Source organism: Trematomus bernacchii, unplaced genomic scaffold (assembly GCF_902827165.1).
Source record: "Trematomus bernacchii unplaced genomic scaffold, fTreBer1.1, whole genome shotgun sequence".
NCBI classification, from domain to species: domain Eukaryota; kingdom Metazoa; phylum Chordata; class Actinopteri; order Perciformes; family Nototheniidae; genus Trematomus; species Trematomus bernacchii.
In genome coordinates, this window is record NW_022987973.1 from 19,179,162 (window position 1) to 19,185,903 (window position 6,742).

Below are 6,742 nucleotides of genomic sequence, written 5' to 3' on the forward strand. Positions count from 1 at the left end.
ACACGAGTGGATCTGACTTTAATTACATTTGACTCGAGTGTTTCGTCAACTTAATGTGTTGCTTAAAATAATACTTCTGCATACAGTAGGCTATGTGACACTGTGAGTGTTGCACGGCCAGATACGGCTCAAGAAGCTGACTCAGATAAGGAAATATATGATACATTATGATGTGATATGATATGAATGATAATGGGACACATCGCCGTCTGCACTCACAGTGCCGCGGACTGTAGGCTACGTAATGTTACTTTGATCCGGTTACTTATGTTGTGGCAGATATTTAAGTAAGCTTTCTTAACGCTAATGTTATAATAGTCAGATTGCTCTGAAGATGGGAGGTGATATTCTATTCATTTTCACGCTCACAGTCGGTGATTTTGGCCGGCTGTCTTTCCTGCAACGGCAGTTTAAACTGTATTTCCTTTCTCCTGTCATATGAATTGATCGCTTTAAACTCTGCACAATGAGCTCTGATTGGTCAGCAGGCAGTGCTTTTATCCTGGAACCTATCCTGCTCCGGAGGCTAGCCGTTCAGAATAAGTTATCTAGCCCGCTAAAAAGTGAACCAGCTTCGTAGGACCGGAAACCCCTGAAGTTAGCTTGCTAAACGGAAATCCTGATTCGTAGTATACCCCCCAGGCCTCAAATCTTTCTCAACAACACAACAGAGTCTCTGTCAAACACTGGTGAGTACAGCTGATCATATTTACACTGTCAACAAGCAGGATTAACACAAAACTTCAGCTCTACTCAGACGAAAACTCCACCCTTTACGTCCAACTTGTTTTTCTCTAACAACATAACCATATATATGATATAGAGTCCACTTTAAACAGTTTAAACAGTCTCTTTGTATCAGCTCTTAGTACTTTAGTAACTTGTAACTGAATCTCTGTGGTGAGGAGTTTTGATTCACTTCTGCTTTCCTGCTATTATTACTTTTTGCTGGTCACTTCCTGCATAATGCTTTTACCCATTCCCTCTAGCTCTTTCAAAATAAAATCTTTCCATTAGAGAAACAGTTAGAGTCTTTTAATGTGAAGCAGCTCGAGGAAATGAATTGTTATGGGCGCTGTACAATAGCTGCCCACTGCTCCTGGTACTAGACTCCTGGTACTAGGATGGGTTACATGCAGAGAACAAATGTCACTGTGTGTGCTCTGCATGTGTGACCATTGCAGAGGGTTTCATCCCTCCCAATTCTATTCTTCTACACAGTAAGCAGTGTTATTTTTCAATAAAAAGATTATCGACAAAACATGTATTTTCATTGCTGTTAGCCAGAGTTGCATGCTTGAACCTGTCAGTGTTAAATGGTCATGGTTGCTCATGGCTTGTTACAAGTTATCAAAGTTCTTTCTTTAAAACAATATATGATATGAATTGATGATTGATGTTTCAAATGATGTTTTCCTCATTACATGTATAGATATGGCTGCTGCAAGCTATCTGCCATCTGAAGATCAGTTTCTCTGCTCCATCTGTCTGGATTTGTTCACTGATCCAGTCACTATACCATGTGGACACAACTTCTGCAAAGACTGCATCACTGAACACTGGGATACAATTGACAGGTGCCAGTGTCCCATGTGTTAAGAGGCTTTTAATACAAGACCAGATTTGAGGGTTAACACTTTCATCTCTGAGATGGTCGCTCAGTTCAGACAGTCGGCTCAACAGAAAGCCAGCAGCAGCAGCAGCTTAGAGCAACAAGTCTTCAAACCAGGAGAAGTTCCCTGTGACGTCTGCACTGAAACCAAACTGAAGGCCCTGAAGTCCTGCCTGGTGTGTCTGACCTCCTACTGTGAGACTCACCTGGAGCCTCACCTGACAATGTCAGGCCTGAAAAGACATCAGCTGATCGACCCTGTGGAGAACCTGGAAGACAGGATGTGTCCGAAGCACGATAAACCTCTGGAGCTGTTCTGTAAGACCGACCAGACATTAGTGTGTCTGCTCTGCCATGTTTCAGACCACAAGATGCATGATGTGGTTCCTCTCAAAGAAGAATATGAAGGGCAGAAGGTTGAGCTGGGAAATAAAGAGGCTAGAATTGAGGAAATGATCCAGAAGAGACAACTGAAGATTGAGGAGATCAAACACACAGTGGACCTCAGTAAGGAAGAAGCAGACAGAGAGAAAGCAGAAGGGGTTCAGGTCTTCACTGCTCTGAAGGAGTCTGTTGAGAGAAACCTGAATGAGTTCATCCAAACAATAGAAGGGAAGCAGAACATGAGAATGAAACGGGCTGAAGACTTCATCAAAGAGCTGGAACAGGAAATCTCTCAGCTGAAGAAGATAAGCTCTGTGGCGGAGCATCTCTCACGGTCTGAAGACCACCTCCATGTTCTCCAGGGTGTCCAGTCCCTAAACATCCAACACCCATCACCCACCAAGGACTGGACAAAGGTCAGCATCCCTCCATCATCATATGAAGGAACTGTGGTGAGAGCTGTGGTTCAGCTGGAGGAGACACTCAGTAAAGAGATGAAGAAGCTGATTGAAGCTGATGTGAGGAGGGTCCAGAGGTATGCAGTGGATGTGACTCTTGATCCTGATACAGCACATCCTGATCTCATCCTGTCTGATGATGGAAAACAAGTCCATGATTGTGATGTGCAAAAGAATCTCCCAGAAAACCCAGAGAGATTTTCTGAATGTAATAATGTTTTAGGAAAGCAGAGTTTATCTTCAGGCAAATTCTACGTTGAGGTTCAAGTTAAAGGAAAGACCGACTGGGATTTAGGAGTGGCCAGAGAGTCGATCAACAGGAAAGGAGCGATCAAACTAAGCCCTCAGGATGGTTTCTGGACTATATGGTTGAAAAATGGAAATGAGTACGAAGCTCTTGATGCTCCGTCAGTCAGTCTCTCTCTGAAGTCTCAGCCTCAGAAGGTGGGGGTGTTTGTGGATTATGAGGAGGGTCTGGTCTCTTTTTATGACGTAGATGCTGCAGCTCTTATCTACTCCTTCACTGGCTGCTTCTTCACTGAGAAACTCTACCCATTCTTTTGTCCTGGTGATAAATGTGGCCGTAGAAACGCTGCACCTCTGATCATCTCTCCTGTCAACTAATCACTCATCTAATTTCATGTGTTGATTCATTTTTATTCAAGGGAACAAACATCGATATTTAGAGTCAAAACTGTATAATTTCCTTCTAATTTTCTACAAAATAAGTTTACTGTGGTGATTGATTAACATATTGTTTAGATTCTGTATACAACACTTAAGTGGATTCATTAATCTACTCAACAATCAAATAATTATCTCTTCAACACTTTATCGTAACACATATGGAGAATAACATTAAATGTTTTATAATCAATTGTTTTAAAAATTCAATAAAGAGAAAGGCCTTTTAATGCCTCTACAGTGTACTACATTTAATATGTGTAATAGTTATACTGCTAGAAAAAGTAAAATGAAGTTAAATAATATGATAAATCCTCATTGGTGTTAAAATGGTTTGGTTAATAACTGTTAACTTGTATATTATTTACATGCCAGGTTTTATATTGATTACTGGTAAAATGGCTTATGAATCAAAGACATCTGTAAATATGTGATTGTGAGTTAAGAAAACAGTCAAATAAACTAGATGTTTGGTCTGAGAAAGCAGGGACTCCAGCACTAAACACTGAACAGGAAGGCCTGGTTTACACATCATTTGTATTTCATGACACATTTCCTGTGGCTAATTCACATTAAAAAAAATATAAGTTGATGGCTTTTTGTGTGAAGAGCTTGTAGGATGAAATGTTTGTTTCCACTATCAGTGATTGGATATTGTACGGCTGTAGAGCAGAAAACAGTGGGGCTGATATCAGTGAGGTAGCATTCACTTTTACGAGTGAAGGCAGTCACTATACCACTAAAACTACTCTTTACAATGAGGTAACTAACTACAGAGTTTAGTATTATACAAGTATTTATGCCAACAACTCATGAGGAAAAATTAGGTTTGATTTAATGACATTTTTTAAGAATATAACTAGAGATGTCCCTATCCGATCACGTGATCGGGGATCGGAGCCGATCACGTGATTTTCAAAAGATCGGAATTGGGAGAAAAAAATCGGGGATCGGGACATTTTTTTTTTTTAATAAAATATTTTTATTATTTTATTTAATGTTACAAAACAAAAATGACCATGTTCACGTCTTAAAGTCATCCTGAGGCCTTAGTTTTGGTTTAAAATTACACAACATCATGTATGTGTTGCTTCTTTTGGGCTTGTTTTCATAGACCTGGTTGCTTATTTCTCTCAAATCTGGCAACAGAGTGGGCAGGGCGCAGTGTCTAATAGTAGCAGTAAGCTAACGAGAGGCTACGTTCAGCTGGTGACTCGGGAGTCGGGACAGAGAAAATGTCAGGAGTTTGGAAGTATTATAAAATTGAAAGCGAAGGCAGTGTAACAGCCAGATGCAATGTTTGCAAGGTGGAGGTTCCGCGTGGTGGAAAGAACAGAGCTACGTTCAACACGTCCAATCTAATACGCCACCTGAGAAACAAACACCAACAACAACACGACGAGTACACAGCGGTCACTCAGGTAACGGCACTGAAACAACTGACACTTTCAGAGACTTTTAAAAGGAAAGAGAAACTGCCCCAGAACAGTGAAAAGGCCAAAAAAAGAACAGCCAAGATAGCTGAATTCATCGCGTTGGATGACCAGCCGTTATCTGTTACCTTTTTTTTCTCTTAATGCATTGCATAAAGATCGGATCGGGAAAAATCGGTATCGGCAGATTGTCAAAATAAGATGATCGGAATCGGATCGGGAGCAAAAAAAGGTGATCGGGACATCCCTAGATATAACAGTTTGACTTAAGCCCTACCATTTGCATCCTGTAGTTTTGTCATATTTTTTATAAAACTAGTTTCCCCCGTTGTGATATAAAAAGCTGAATTAACATGATGTCCTACATTTGTTTGCATTGTGTCAACACTTATGTGTGTTTGTTGTGTGTGTGGTAGAAACAACTGGGTGAAATGTGAAGAGGGTCACATGACTAACAGGGGTTGGCAAAAAGCCAGAATACACCTCTTCCCAGGTTCTCAGTTTTAACTCAACATGCATACACGAAACCCTCCTTTTCTTATACTTTGAAAAAATGCCTTTTCAAATGATTTCCATCCCAGCACATTTTTATAATCATTGAACTAAACAAGAACTCAATGTGAAACGGATTGAATATTTTGTCTTTCATTCAAGATAACAGTCTTGACGAGCACAATTTTAAATTAAAAAATATATATCGAGGGGTGAGAACCAGAGGGGCGTAAGTGACATTTGAAAAACGACCATACTTTGTCCTGACTTTGTTTATTAAATTCAATCTTTAATATGAAAACTTCATAAACATGTGGATGACAATATACTTAATGAACAATATTTTGACTTTCATTGAAAAAAATATTGTTCTATCTTTTTTTTATTTGGAAGAAAGTCACATGCGCCTTTTTGGAACTAAGATTTTATCTCATATAAACGAAGAAAAAGGGCATATCTGATAAAAATAGGAAAAAGGCTTTACATTTATGAGTTCAAAAGTAACAGTAATCAATTGTTATAATAACAATATCATATACAAATATCCTTATATCATATTAGTTCATTGAATGTAATTATTTAAAAAAAAAAACATTAATAACCATTTTGCCAAATAGTTAATTGTTTAGCCATTTCCCCAAATAACCAATTGAAAATAGGCTACAGAGTCCATTGTGATCATATAAAATATCAATATCACATTAGTTCACTGAATAACAATAAATTACATTAAACCTGGCCTAATAACTGTTTGGCAAATCAAAAAAGACTTTAGAACATTGGGAATGTCAAATATAGCAATATAATTATATACGACAACAGCATATTTCATGCAGATCATGTACGTTTCAGATTGATTTGAAACGACATACTAGCCTACTCTGCCTGAATGACTTGCAAAGACTGGTAGAAGTCCACATAGGAGTGAGGGATACTCCCATTTGTGCACAGTCTGAGTAAGTCTTTCTTTTTCACAGCAGTGATCCCAGGTGGACCTGTGTGCATCTACTTTGGTTCAATTGCATGAGCACCTCTGGTCTCCTGCTTTCCAACTTGCAGCTTGGTCGGACAGCTCATATTTGAACTGAATCCTTTTCGGATCCTCTTTTGTGTAGCACAGCCATTTCATTTTCTGCCAACGAACTGTTTGTCCCTCTGTGTCTTTGGTTCTGTTTCGGACCGTGTGTTGTAGGGCTGTGCAATTAATCGTATTTTAATCTCGATTACGATTTTGGCTTGCAACGATTACGAAAACAACGGAATCGAAATAAAACGATTATTTTTGCTTTGGGTTTAAGGAGTCCGACGTGGAACAAAAAATAGTACAGTGCAGCAGGGGCGGTCTGGCCATCTGTGTGTTCTGGAGAATCACAGACGGCCGGCTCGGCCCGCTTTTTTTAAACGTCATATTTCAGTTGCGCTGCCAGGCGACAGAGGTCCACAGTTTCCCCGCAGCGAGGCCCCCCCCACCCCCCTGTTGATAGTTTACGAGCGTGCCCCCTCGACTTCATCCACCACATCACAGTCATCAATTAAGGACGCGCTTTACAGTGCAACGGCCTACTCAACCAGCTCGCAAAGACACAAAGATATAACACATGCCATCACATTCTACATGGCTAAAGACATGTGCCCAGTTAGTGTTAAGCCCCTAATATGGGGAAAATATCAGACAAGGA

General features: G+C 39.9%; 1 pseudogene; it reads left to right on the forward strand.

The window, feature by feature from the left end:
- Positions 1 to 652: 652 nt before the first annotated feature.
- LOC117471397 lies at positions 653 to 3,078 on the forward strand (annotated as a pseudogene).
- The last annotated feature ends 3,664 nt before the right edge of the window (positions 3,079 to 6,742 follow it).